We start from the raw sequence: 14905 nt of genomic DNA, 5'->3' as shown, positions 1-14905 counted from the left end.
AGCTAATTGATTACCCACATTTACTGTGGTTTCTCCAGATTGGTGTGCCTTGCAATGCATTATTGCCACTTCCTCAGGTTTTTGAACATTCTGTAGAAGTTGGAGAATTTCTTCCTTGTATTTAATAGGTGATGCTCGAGCCATCAGCAATCCTCTCTCCTTCCAGATAGCCCCATGTGCATGGACTATCCCAAATGCATACTTTGAGTCAGTCCATATATTTACCTTTTTCCCTTCAGCTATCTTCAGGGCTTGTCCCAATGCTATCAATTCCGCCTTCTGGGCTGACGTGTTAGTGGGTAGGGCCCCAGCCTCTCTTGCCCATGTAGTTGCAACCACTGCATATCCTGCCCTCTGTTTCCCATCTCGTACAAAGCTGCTACCATCTGTAAACAGTTCCAGCTCAAGATTAGTTAACGGTTCATCTCTTGGATCTTGTCTGCTTGAATATACGTGTCCGATGGTTTGCAGACAATCATGGTGCAAGGGTTCGGGGTCCCTTACTTCTGAGTTCAGAAACATCACCGGGTTGATTGCTGTGGTGGTTTTGGGTTCCACATCATCCTATTCCAACAAGATAACTTGATATTTGAGCATACGGCTTGGAGACAGCCAATGTGCCCCCTTTTGTTCTAAGGCAGAAATCACCATATGCGGAACATACGCTATGATTCTTTGTGCTATTGTTAATTTTCTAGCTTCTTGGATGCATGCAAACACCCTGGCCATCCTTTACGCACACTGTCCAATAGTTTGGAGAAATATCCCACAGCTCTTCTCCACATTCCCAGTTTCTGAGTCAGCACACCCAGGGCGAGATGTTGTCGTTCGTGGACAAATAGCTCAAAGGGTTTAGACAAATGGGGCAGTCCCGATGCAGGTGCTGACATCAGAGCCTTTTTAAAATCCCTAAAAGCTGCTTGGCATTTGGGGGTCCATAGGAGGAAGTTCTCGTCTGACCCCGTCAAAATTTCATAAAGGAATTTTACTAGTAGCCCGTAGTTGGGAATCCACAGTCTGCACCACCCGGCCATACCCAAGAATGCCCTCAGCTCTCGTGCAGTTCTTGCTTCTGCAGTTTGGCAGATGGCTTCTTTTCTGTCGGCTCCCAGTCTCCGCGGTCCTTGTGAAATCTCGAGACCTGAATAAATCACAGTGTCTTTCCCTACCTGAGCCTTCCTTTTGCATACACGATGTCCTCTTTGTCCTGGGAAATTCAACAGGCTTGTGCTCATCTGTAGACCCTCTCCCCTCGTCTCCGCAGCCGACAAATTGAATTCTTGGAAATTGAATTGAATTCATGGAAAAGGCACCTCTTCAGCAACCACTAGGGACCACCAGAGACCCCCAGGGACCACTAGAGCCCCCCACAGAAGCCCCCCGGAGACTCAGGCCGCATGCGTAATGGCTATGAAAATATGATAACTGGTTCCAGGAAATAGAATGAATATGTATACTCATTCCAGGAAATCTAATGCATATGTATGTGACAGAGCAATATAAACTTTGGATGACGTGACATGCGGCATGCACACTGGGCGGAGCGATTCCCCGTGCATCCGGCGCCGTAATAAAGAGAACGCCTGCTTCTTAATGCTACGCTGGTGTTAGGGAGTTTTATTCCCGATTCTGGTGACACTTGGGCAGCTCCTGTTTTTCTCTTGCCAGGGCTGAGGGCTCCGGGCTGCTTCTGCCGCCTTGGCAAGGGCAGCCCAGGGCACTGCGCGCTGCTGCTGCGCGGGCTTGGGGTGCCTTGTGGGGCCCTGTGGTGCCGTGTGGGGCCGGGGCCGGGGCCGGGGTTGCGGCTGCCCAGGGCAGGTGTGCGGCAGCGCCACAGGGCTGGGTACGAGGGCCAGGGCTGGCCGCTGGCCCTGCACAGGGGCTGCCAGCGCCCCCGCCACAGCACAGAGCACGAGTCACAAAGGCAGGGGGCTGTCACCGCGGCGCCCGCAGGCGCTGGTCCTGCAGCGCGGCCGCCCCCACGGCAGTGCAGCCTGGGACAGCGCCGGCTGCAGCAGCCTCGGCAAGGTGAGTGGCGCGGGGGGCGAGGCTGGGCTGCACGAGGGCCGGGCCACCAGCGCCAGCCCCGCGGCTTCCTCGCACGCCCGCCCGCCCGCCCGCAAGGGCCGAGCTGTGCACAGCAGCGCCTTGGGCCGGCCACGGGGCCGCCTTGGCAGCTGCTCGCACAAGTGCTGCCGGCTCCTGCTGCCAAGCTGCCTGCTCTCTCGCAGCCAGCCCCGCTCACTCGCTGCTCTCCCATCTCCTACAGGCCATGGCTGTGTGTCTTGTTCTCGTCCTGGCTGTGCTGGGCATCGTCCAGCACCCGCTCCAGGTCAGTGACCAGGTGGATCTGGGCACGCAGGAGCGGGTGCAGCGGCGCGTGCAGCACCTGAGGCACGAGATGGCTCGGCTGCAGCAAGAGGTTGAGCACCTCATGCAGCAGCAGAGCAACGTCAGCCAGGAGGAGCTGGTCTTTGCTGCCTGTGCCTGGTGGCAGCTGTGGCAGCCTGCGGGAGCCCTTGTGCTGCTCTTGGGGCACCGCTGGCTGGCCAGGAAGCGCCACGGGCAGTCGGAGAGCAGGAGCCAGCCGAGCACCTCCCGCAGCAAGCAAGAGGAGGAGAAGGAGGACCGCGCAGAGCAATGCGGGCATCCGGGCAGGTTTCTGCAGCAGCACCTCCAGTGGCCGGCGCAGGACTCGGCCAACACCTGGAAGGTGGTGGAGGAGCTGGTGGGCGAGCTGCTCGCGGCCTGCCAAGTGCTCACCTGCCAGTCATTCTTCCCACGCCTGGCACCAGGCATCCGCGTGGGCAGGGCCTGTGCAGGCTGGAGCCCTTGCCAGCACAACAACAGCTACAGCCTGCTGGTGCCCCTGAGGCCACCACCCGGGCATGCCTTCCACCTGGAGGTGGCCGGCGCCCCGCAGCACGGCCGCGTCCGCGTGGAGCTGCAGTGCATGTGCCCCAGGCAGCGGGTGCTGGGCGACGTGCTGTGCTTCCTGCACCAGCCCCAGGCACAGCTGGCCACAAAGCAGGGCCCCTGCCTCCTACGCACCCTCTGCACCCACTCCTACCTCAACGTGCAGAAAACCGCACGCTGGTTCCAGCAAGTCGTGCAAAAAGCCTGGCGCCTTTTGCCTCCCTCCCACCACTGCCAGCTCGTGGTGCTGCCCTCCTCCTGCACCTGCAAGCTCCAGCTGGCAAACGCCTCCAGGAGCACCCTGCTCGTCGACATCATCTTTGGCGTGCAGCAAGGCAACTTGAGCATCTTCTGGCCAGCCAGCGGGCCCAGGCTGGCCTCTCCAGAAGTACAGCGCTGTTGAAGAAGTGCACTGTGCCACGCATACCCTGCAGGGCACACGCCACCTCCAGCGTCTGCACCGCCTCTCCTCTCTTCTCCACGCATCGCTGCTTTCCCCCTTCCGCTTGAAACAGCTGGAGATACACCTCTGCAGGCTCCTGCATCTGCGGCAGCATCTCTCTGAGATCCCCGCATGCCTGCATCGCTGCCTGCTGGACACATGCCTCCATTGCTTGTCGTCTTTCTTTGCCCATTTCCCTTGCTGGTGCCTGGTGACTTCATGCTCTTGCCCTGCACGCCCCGCAACAAGGAGGGCCTTCTCTGCTCCTGCTGCACAGGTTGACCAGGAGCCAGCAAGGTGCCCTTGCACCTAGCAAGGCCAACAGCAGCTCCTCATGCATGAGGAGCAGCGTAGTCAGCAGGTCAAGCAAGGGCATCCTTACCCTCTGCTCAGCACTGGCCTGGCCCCATCTGCGCTGCCGTGTGCAGTGCTGGACTCCCCAGCGCAACAGAGACATGCACTGACGGCAGGAAGGGCAGCGCAGGGCCCACATCTTCAAGGGCCTACAGTGTCTCTCATAGCAGCAGAGGCTCGGAGAGCTTTCCCTGCTCAGCTCAGCCGGGAGAAGAGATGGTGCAGCAAGGCACCGGATGCCTGCGTCTAAATACCTGATGGGGGCACAGGAAGGAAGACGGAGCTGAAAAATATTAGAGCGTTTCAAGAGAATTTTGAGCAACGCTGGATCAAGAAGAAGTGTACTCTAAAGCTTTATCTAAAGAACAGTCACTTGCAGCCTCTTTAGCCTCCTCCTGTACCTGCAACGTCTTTTCCACACATGCAGTCATCAGGAATGAATCCAGATTCAGCCAGAGCAGTCTCACAAGCACCTCTTACAACAGCTTTTGCAAGATCCCTGAATTCCAATAGACAGATCGTCCAACTCAAAAACAAGAATGCACTGTGCAACTACGACAGCAAAACACTAACAGAATACATAGGAAACTCCAGAGCTTTGAAGCAATGACAACTCGTTATCTCCTACAGTTGTGTCAGCTGGGAATCTGCATTCTTTCAGGATGTATGTGTAACCTTTTTCAACACGACAAAGCTGCATGTCACTGATTTGGTAACACATATTTTGAATGTTAAGCAGTGCTGGTCACAAGGACTGCCAAGCAATAAATGTAATCTTTCAAGATAAAGGTACACATTTAGAAATATGCCCCCCCTTTTTTTGTTGTTTTTTTAGAAAAAAGGTTAGATTAGCTTTCAGGAAACAAACATATCCGCATCTGTTTTTACAAAACCTACATGACCAGATTAATAGGTTCTACTTCTTCTGAAATACCATCTTTTGAAGAAGCACCAAATAGTGCGTTAAGGATGAAAAGGGTCTCCTGCAAAGCTTTACACAGCCACTAATTTTCTTGATACGGACATTTGTCCTCCGTTAACATATGGCTTCCATTTCCCAAAGATGGCAAACACAGAAATCTTGGTAATTCTTTTATGATACCAATACTCTTGTGTCCAGTGAGTTAAAGGGAGCAATTTAACTTTGCCACTGAATGTGTGGATAAGTCCTTTCAAACTAATAGCACAGTAGTTTTTTGTCTTTTTGATGCAGTCATAGCCAGCGACTCCAAAACAAACATGAAGTTTTCCTAATAGGACACATGCCATTCATTAAACATGCAGTAGATGTTCTATAAGCTACATATAAAAATTATATACATACTGTACTTACGAAAAAGGTGAAATATAAGTGTACGTAACATATGTTTGTGCCCTGCCCTCTCTCCCTAACAGCAAGATTTTAGATTTAATCATCTTTTCAGCCCTCAGGTTTCAAGCAGGCTTTCCGCTCCGGTAGGTCACCACTGTAACTCTTCAAGAGACAGCATAAGAGAGGCAGGTTAGGACACAATGTCTGCGGATATCACTAATTTGGAATAAGCCTGGATTTGTCAGATGAGGCAACTTGGGTGGAGGCAATAGTAGTACTATTTTCACACGTTTGTAACACTCTACAACGTTGAGTTTCTGTCCTTTCCTGCTAGTATGGGCAATGACTCTATTCTCTAGAATCGCAGTTTGTGCCGAGATTGCAGGCTTACGCCAGAAGTACATCTGCTGACTACAGGGCTCTTCTGCCAGCTGACAAACCTGAAGAGAGACCGCTTGGTTCATTTTGTTTTAGCGGTCATATACAGTGGACGAAAGGGAGGAAGCATTTTTCCTCTGACTTCTGACAGAAAGGTCTAGGAAGAATATAGCATTTCCCTTAATTTTCTTTAAAGCAGAAGAAAAAGCTCTGAAGGCACAACGTCGCAGAGATCCCACCAACAGCTGGAAGAAACCTGGCTAACAGTCTTTCCCCAAAACATTAGACCACAACTGCAATTTTCCGTAGGCAGAAAGCCTCTCTACCACACAAACAAGGCCATGGCTGAAATCTGTAGCGCTGCAGCTTAAGGAGCCAGAGAACAAAAGGCCTAGAAAGTACATACTGCCACTAGGACAGTATAAACTGGCCCGATTTTCTCCTCTATGCTTTTATCTGTTTCCTTTGTTTTCCAGGTTTCCTTTAATCTTCCTGTCCATACGCTTGGGCAGGTTTGGACCAATATATAAAGCAATCTGTGGCCAGGTTTCATTAAAAAAACGATTTCATTGGGCCTTGTGCTTCTGAAGTCCTGAAAGAGCTACAAAGTTCTTTAAGCAATAACAAGCCTTGGGTTCTCTCTGAAGACTGTAGTTCTGGCTTTTTCTTCCTCTTCTACTACGGCTATGTCCAAAATCTTTTCCAATACACAGTATTTCCATAATACTAGCTAGCTCATAGAGCTAAAATAAGATATGAGGAGAGTAACCGAGCAATAAACCACACACCAAGTTTTATGTCATTTTTAGCAAGGCAGTTAGCTCCAGGGTGGACAGCAGTGCTTGAGATTAAGAACTGCAACACACAAACTAAGATGTAGAAAGAGAACATGCGACTTAAAAAATAACGTATTTCAGGTTGAACGTATCCTATTGAATTGACGGCTTATGCACAGCGGGAGTCATGCAAAGCAATCCAAGTGTCAGAGTCCGATACCCTCTGGCCAAGTTCTTCTAGATATTCCACACATGCAGAGTGTAATGTTTAATATCAAAATTTATTTTGTTGAAGAAATTTGATGCCACCTGGGATTTTTGATTTAGCAGAGTGATAAAGCAAGCTACTGAAATCACCATACAAGTGTAAGCTACACTTAGCAAAATATAGCAATTGCAATATGCTAATGGGATTCCCATTACCAGTCTCTATAATATGTTCACCGTCATGACGCTGCGTGTCCCCAGTCCCTGGGAAGGACAACGTGGGTTGAAGCCAGCTCAAGCCCGTTGCTCTCGTCAAAATTCCTCTGCGAGTTGTTCACGTTTTATACTCTACGTTGGGCTGAGCCACGTATACGCTTCCCCCCATGTTGGTCTAACTCTGGGAGACAGTCACGCTCTTTTGATGAACTCAGGGAGAAACACGTACACCAGCTGATCCACTCAACTGGGATGCAGTCAGTTGATCCACTGACGTGGGCGCCTACAGAACAAATGCAGTATCCCCTGTAGTTATTGAAGTCTGATCAGTGTTCATGGCCATAAATGATTAGAGCTCTTCTCTCTCTTTCTCCTGCTGATGTGTAGTCTTGGGACCCTCCGTTTCACCCTCCATCCTGCCCCCATCATCAAATTTTGGCCGGCCACGGGGCCGCCTTGGCAGCTGCTCGCACAAGTGCTGCCGGCTCCTGCTGCCAAGCTGCCTGCTCTCTCGCAGCCAGCCCCGCTCACTCTCCCATCTCCCATCTCCTACAGGCCATGGCTGTGTGTCTTGTTCTCGTCCTGGCTGTGCTGGGCATCGTCCAGCACCCGCTCCAGGTCAGTGACCAGGTGGATCTGGGCACGCAGGAGCAGGTGCAGCGGCGCGTGCAGCACCTGAGGCACGAGATGGCTCGGCTGCAGCAAGAGGTTGAGCACCTCATGCAGCAGCAGCAGCAGCAGCAGAGCAACGTCAGCCAGGAGGAGCTGGTCTTTGCTGCCAGCTCATGGTGCTGCCCTCCTCCTGCACCTGCAAGCTCCAGCTGGGAAATGCCTCCGGGAGCACCCTGCTCATCGACATCCTCTTTGGCATGCAGCAAGGCAACCTGGGCATTTTCTGGCCAGCTAGCGAGCCCAGGCTGACCTCTCCAGAAGTACAGCGCTGCTGCAGAAGTGCACTGCGCCACACAGGCTCTTTTGGAGGCTCACGGCCACGCATGCCCTGCAGGGCACATGCCACCTCCAGCGTCTGCGCCGCCTCGCCTCTCTCCTCCACGCATCGCTGCTTTCCCCCTTCCGCTTGAAAGAGCTGGAGATACACCTCTGCAGGCTCCTGCCTCTGCGGCAGCACCTCTCTGAGATCCCCGCATGCCTGCATCGCTGCCTGCTGGACACATGCCTCCATGGCTTCCACTCAGGCAACAGGAGGGTGCCTGTGGCGGTCGCCGAGGTGCTGGCTCTGCGACGCCGGGCACCTGCAGGGACCCCTCAGCAGCCTCTTGCACTAAGCATGCTGAAAGAGGTCTTCCTGCCCAGAGATGCAGTGGCAGGCTTCACGCTGCCAGCCACCGAGCATCCAGAGCCCTGCAGCCAGAAACTCCCTTGCCCAGGGCAGCAGCACTGCTGCCACTAGCCCAATAAAGGAGCTTTTTGCAACAAACGCCCTGTGCCCAGAGTCCTTCTGCAGCTGCTCTGCTAGCAGCCCTCAGCTGCTGACGGGGCAGAGCTCCTGCTTAGGAGGGCAGCCCGCAACCCATTGCCAGGGCTGCACTTGCCAGCAAAACCTTACTGAAGCTGCTCAGTAACAGCATGCTTCTTGCTGATGCTTGCCTCTTCCACGTTGGCGCTCATCATGAGGCCGTATGCAAAACCCGCTGGCTTTAAGACGCGCACCCTAGCTGCGCTGCCAGGACGCAATAGCAGGCCGCTGATGCCCTCCCGCCGGCACGCATGGCTACAGGGCTTGGTGACTCCTCCTCCTGGCGCTTCAGCTTGCTGCGCCTTGAGAGCTCCCTGCTCTCTTTTTAGGACTTACCTCTGCGTGCAGTCTAAACTTTGTCTGAATCCAGTCCTGGTCCCACTGAAGTTAAGGGGAGTTTTGTAACCAGTTTGACTAAGTCTTTGGATTTTATGCTACTGAGCACCTTCTCATCGTAAGAAGGGAAGAGCTGTATTTTTTTTAAATGAAAACAGCTATTTTCACTTTCAGAAATGTATTGAAATGGTTGAAACGCATTGAATGATTTTCAAGAGGAAAATGTTCTTGATCTCCTTTAGAGATTTACCTTATTAGTGCTTTTTTGGGAATAAGAAACTGTAACTGCTGGCTGGACAGGCTGGCTATTAGAGCCTTATAGGTGTGAGGCTGAAATGGTGTTTTTCTGCTAAGAAAATATGACCAGAAGAAAAATTCTTAACTGTTTATTTTCTGTGCATCATTCTGTAAGACTTAAACATGCAAAATGATGTAAATTATTGTAGTCTTGTAGTCTAAGTAGTCAGTGTGACCAACTGTACATCCCGAAGTTCCAGTGTGTTACAAACAAAAGCAGGGACTGTGTTATCCTTCCGAAACATGGAGGCTTGTAAAGCTAATAAAGGATTTTTAAATGAGAAGCTGAAATTGCAACAATCCTGAATGATATTCAGGATCCTACACAAAGTGTGCTTTTATTACTCCCTAAAAAGGTCAGCTTTTTATGTGAAACGCGTTTGCCTCCAGCAACTCTGAGTTCTAACACTGAGTATTCCAGATGTGCAGGACTATGTCCTGTCATGCACGATTTCTGCACAGGGAAATGAGGATTGTCTCTTTAAAGCAGAGAGTATAACATGGTCCACATATTCCAGAAGCCCAGGGGCACAGGAAGCTGACGTCTACACGATGTTGCACTGAACCACACGTGTCCCTTGCACCCATATAATTCCTCATCAGCTTATATGAATCTGCAAAACATCTGCACCTTTCACCGCTGTACCCCCACTTTTCAGCTACCTAAAGTGGCAGAGGTATTGCAGAGATGTGTTCCCCCACTTCCCTTAACCGAGAGCTTTGCTCTCTTTCTTTGTAAGATATTTCTGTGCTTCTCCAGGAGCTGAACTAACAGCCCGGTGATTGATAGCAGCTAGTTATGATGTAACTCAGTTCGTGTGCAGTGCCACTTTGAGTGGTTAAAATACTGCCTTTTAAATACAGTGTAATCACTAATTCATCAAGGCCAACGCTCAGTTTTTCTGAGCAGCTTGTGAAGACACAAACTGCTTTTATAAATAATTCAGACAGTTTGTTATTAGGTGCTTTTACCAGCTGTTTATATGTAAAAGTATGCACTTTTACAGACAGCTGCTAACACGGAGCAAAATGAATCTCTGATCAGGATGGTCTGTACATGCCCCCTTCTATAGGGATAGAAGGTTCTTTCTTTCTTTCTTTCTTTTTTTTTTTTTAAGAAAAGCCCCAAGAACTGAGCAAGGGATGAGAAGAGAAAAAAATAAAGATGTTATTAGCAAGTTATCCGTAGCAGAGCCGTTCTGACAGGGCACTGCGAATGAACTCCCCCAGGATCACCCACTGCACCCACGTGGGGAAGTCACAGCGAGTCCGTCGTAACTAACATCACTCTCGCACGCTGCTGCCTTGTTCCAACAGAATTCATAACAATTTCTTACTTACTAAAACCTCCTCCAAGGCCTTTTGACAGGAAAGTTGGGGGTGGGGGGGGGAGAGCAGGGGGGAAGGACAGGAAATAAGCCAGAAGAGAAAAAAAAAAAAATCCCTGCATCACTTTTTTCAGTCCTTTCGCAACTTTTTGCTTTGACAGCCTCATCCCAGCTTCGCTTGCACCACCGCTGGGAGCCCTGGCAGACATGCCCTTCTTGCTAGGGCGCTGCAGCCCTCCTTCCCAAATGCGTCCTAACACCAGCTCCAGCCAAGCACCAACTTGGGCTGCCGGTCGTGGCAAACGACCCCTCCTCATGGTTTCCTGGCACCGAGACTCCTCACCAACTTAACCTACAGGACCAAAGCTGACATGAAATGTAGGCTGGCCTGTTGTCATCATCTTTTAGTTTTAAAGAAAAAAAAAGAAAAAAAAAGTCAAGCCTTCACTTTGCCACAGGGAAATAAGAATTAAGTTGAGCCACAAATCAAGTGTATTTAGGCCCAGCGATTTACCCAATGGGCTAACACCCTCTGCACTGGACAGCAAATCTGAGAATTATATTTGCGGCACCCTTGAATGGTGAAAACAACCACCCCTTTGCCCCCACATCTGCTCGTTCAGGCAGGTTTCTGTGCAAGCACAAGAGGCAGCATCAGTGTGGTCTTCAGACCTCTTGATTTCCTTGCTCTGTGCAGCCCAGCAGCAGAGCCACCCTCTGGCCCTGAGGCTTTCAAAAGCCCAGCCAAGGCACAGCCAAGGGAAGGACAGAGCTTCCCCGCTGCCACCCCTCTGGGAAGCGAAGAGCTGAGCAGCACGGGGCACATCCACAGCAGGCGAGGCTGCAAGCGAGCTAACCAGCTTACAGACGTAAGCGATGAAGTCGCTCAGCCTGGCTTGGTTTTCTTCAGCCTGTGCAAAACAGCTCGTCTTTGGCTCACTCACAGCGCAGGGTTGAACTCCACGCTCATTTCATGCTTCCTGTATCTCTGTGGTCTTAGCCCAGTCCTGGTGATCACCTTAGAGCACAGCTGGTCATCTCTAGGAGCAAATCTTCGCTACTGTCCTTGGTTCACTTCCATGCAAGCAGGTGCTGTTCTTGCAGCAGCAATACCATTGGCAAGACAGTCTCAAAAAGCCCAATTCTGCTGCCAAGCTGCAATTTGTTTAATGTGAGCTAGTTAGACTGAGGTGACCTGGGTTTAGAGGTCTCTGTAGAGGGAAGAATCAAGGCTGGTATTTAAATATATGGAGTTTAAACTTTGGACCTTTAACTTGGTAGAACTGATGTAATTGCACTGAACTGTGTAGAGCAAACTGGTTTACTTCGGAAAAACCCAGTCCGACAGATGCTAGAAGTCCTGTGCCTTAATGGAGTGCCATGTAAAGTCATGTGAATTTAGGTGGTCAGCGGAAGAGCTCTACCTTTGAACCTCATACAGGTTACCAGGCAAGCACCTGGTGTAAAAGTCAGATCACTGAGAGTCTTTCACACCCTTAAGTGAAGGCTGAAGGCCACACTCACCCCAGTTCCCCGGATCCTCTGCGTTCCTGGGATGACACAGAGTTTAAAAGATTGCAAAGGATCTGGAAAAAGTCGAAAATAGAAAGAGATGAGAAAGGTTTGTGCCTGAACAAGTAGGTCTTTTCTTCTGTACTGGTTGAAAAGATGCCACACATGCACCTTGCAGAGAGGGGAAATTACTGTCCATGCCCATTATAGCCATTGCTATAACCTCTAAGGGCATGCACACCAGAGTCTGGTCACTCCAGCAAGCAATGCTAGCTGCCTGCTCAGGCATACAGACACACAGGGTCCCATGGGCAGGGACACGTCAACACATTTAAGACATGCAGGCAAAGTCCTAGGCAAGTCTCCTGAGACGATCTGCTGTGTGTTACTGTCTGCTACAGCAACTTGCTGCACATGCATGCCCCTTGAGATCGACTTTTCATTTCAGTGAAGAAGACTTCATGTTAACTCACTAATCTTATATGTACATTTACTGCTTTGCATTGCAGTAGGCACAGCTGTAACTCTGGCACTGGCCCAGGTCCTGTTCGTGAGAAGTCGCCAGGCTCCAAGAAAGTTGGAGCTCTTTTCATGCGCAGTAGCTGACAGTGATCTGGGCTACATCTTTCTGTGCTAACTGTTCCCAAATCTCACTAGGAAGAGTGAGAGGATCCAGGAGAAGCGCCTGGGCCCCAACCTCACCAGGACCTATTGGTATAGTTGCCTATTGGAATAGTGCTCTGAGTTTGAGAGTCCACAAAGGTAACAGTGCACAAGAAAGTAGCATTTGCATGGAGTTTGGGACAATGCCAGGTAGTGTCTGAGGAGCCTTCAGCCCAGGCTCAGCACGGGGGCCATCTGACCGTCTCAAAGCAGAAGTTCCCATTTCGGGTACAAGATTCAGTTTTTAAAGACAGCTCCAGACCTTTTTTTCTCCCTCTGGTCTGCTCTCCAAAGACTTGAGGGAAGAGGATGAGTTAGTGATGGCAGTAGCATATTGCATGATTTTGTCAGCAGCTGAAAACTTCTCCAAGCACAGAAAGATAATCTCCATTTAATATCTCCATGGTGCAGAGGGAACGGTGAACAGCATGTTTGCTTCTTGTGCCTGCGTGATGAAATGACTCTTCCCAGAGTCTGAGAGCGTGGCTACTTCAATCACACAGCAGGGAATATTTTCATCTAAGCCTGATGGCTGTAGTTTTCAAGGGGACATAAGTACCCCAAATCCATTCAATTTCACTGCACATCCTGAACCAAGGATTAGCACAGAGTTTTATTTGTTTGTCATAAGCATGGAGAGAGAGAGAGAGAGATAATGTCTCCCCAACTCTAGTATGCATTTAAAGTAGTTCTAAACAATTTGCACAGCTCCTAACATGGTTGCCAGAGGATGCTCACTACACAGAGACCCTGTATAATCCGGTTAAGGAAGAGAGGAAAGAGTAATATCCATGGGAATAAAATAGGTAGAACGGAGGTTGTTGCTGGTTTGGAGTACACTCCTGAGCAAATCTGGCTTGCAGAAAAAGTGCTGCTTACCAAGTAATTTCTGCATTGAGGAAAGCAGCAAATGACAAGTCAGAGGTGAGAATCAGATGATGTGTCTGGAAATAACATTGTCTTCCCGCTCAGGGCTCATGACTAAGCCAGTAGTTTGCAATGGAAAGATAACCTGTAGTCAGCTGGATGACTTGCTATGAGTTGTGGTGCACCGAGCACTGAAATGGATGTCTGCAGTCCTTTTCACCTTCCAGAAAGTTGAGTGAGGACAGGTCAGTTACCAGTCCTCATTTCTCTCCTTAATGCAGGCTGGATTTGGACAAAGGATTTAGAGGAAAGGACAGATTTTAAGGAGAGCTCGTTTCCCTTTGAGGATGGTGAGGAGCTCACCCTTCCCGCCTCGTTCCCTGAGAGAGGTGTCAAGCCTTCCTTTCCATGCCACTGTCCAGGACAAGAGGGACCTCTGCCCACTCCCTTTGGCTGAATTCGCCATGGGAATTATGGGAATTATTAATAGCCGGAGGCTAACACAGCGACAGCTGGAAAGTCTGCTGCTGTTCAAATAACAGCCTAAAGCCACAGTTTGCAGGTGGGATTGACAAGACTGCACACCATCTTCCCTAAAGTTCAGCTGAGACTATGTGGGAAAGAGTCACTGGTCGCTTTGATCCCCACCATATCAAGAGAGAAAATAAAGCGGTAGATTGCAAAGCACAGCTGGGGTGAGAGAGGATCGCATCTATATAGAAACCTAGACTTGCAGAATAATTCAGCTGGAAGGGATCTCCAGAGGTCACCTGGTCCAAACCCCCTGCTCACAGCAGGGACAACTCAGTTCGGTTGCTCCTTGTGCAGTGAGATGAGAAGATCTCCAAGGATGGAGATGCTACAGCCTTGCTGAACCCTTCTCTCGGGAGGTGAGCACCCTCCTGAGAAAAAAATTCTCCATTGGTCCCCTGGCAATGCCTCGTGTTGTGACTTGTGTCTGTTTGGTGCTGTGCCTGTGCACCTCCTGGAGGAGTCTGGCTCCATCATCTCAGTGCCCTCTCACACGGGAGCTGGAGAGAGCTAGGGGAGCTCCCCTTCACCTTCTCGTTCCCAGGCTAAAACCAAAAGCGTTTCTGTCTGCCTCTCCTTGGACATGCCGTGCTCCAGGCCCCTCCTCGTCTCCATGGCCTCAGCTAGACTCACTCCACGAGACAGTGTCTGCCTCGTGCTGCCCTGAGGAGCCCCAGTGGGACACATGACTCCAGAAGTGGGGGGGCTCAGTGGGGCTGAATATAGGTTGTCCGTAAAGGAGGTTGCTGCTTAGTGTTTTCTTCTCCTCTGAGACAGGAGGTTTGGGGTGTGGCGGGAAGCAGCCTAATGTAGGGGTTCATATTGAGTTTCAGAAAATTCATTCCATAATTCTTAGCCATCTTGTGCCCTTTTCAGAGAAGAAATTCCTCATCTTGAGCCTGCAGGGTGGTGAAACATGGCATGTGAGATGACGGATTATTTCTCCCTGAATATCGTGCCACTTTAGAAAAGTCATCAGCACACTCAAATCTAGCCTGAGGAGGAGCGGCTGGAACAATAGGAAGAGGAAATAAAGAATGAAAGAAATAGTTGTTAGGTGGTTTGCAGTTGTCCGAGTTTCAAGTTGAGAGCTTCAGAGCTGGCAAACAGGCAGCAACTTTGAATTAGACCCGTTCTTGTACAGGCATCACATACCATCGACAAAAGGGCCTAGGAATTTCAGGAAGTCAGAGACTCCTAGGCAACCCTGAAGGTGCTCCTCCAGGTGGGACAGAAGGAGTCCACATGCACGTGCACAGCCCAGACACACATGCTAGGAGCCAAATCACTGCA

The sequence above is a fragment of the Apteryx mantelli genome, chromosome Z (genome assembly GCF_036417845.1).
Source record: "Apteryx mantelli isolate bAptMan1 chromosome Z, bAptMan1.hap1, whole genome shotgun sequence".
Taxonomy (NCBI): Eukaryota; Metazoa; Chordata; class Aves; order Apterygiformes; family Apterygidae; genus Apteryx; species Apteryx mantelli.
Note: the sequence above shows the minus strand (reverse complement) of the source record.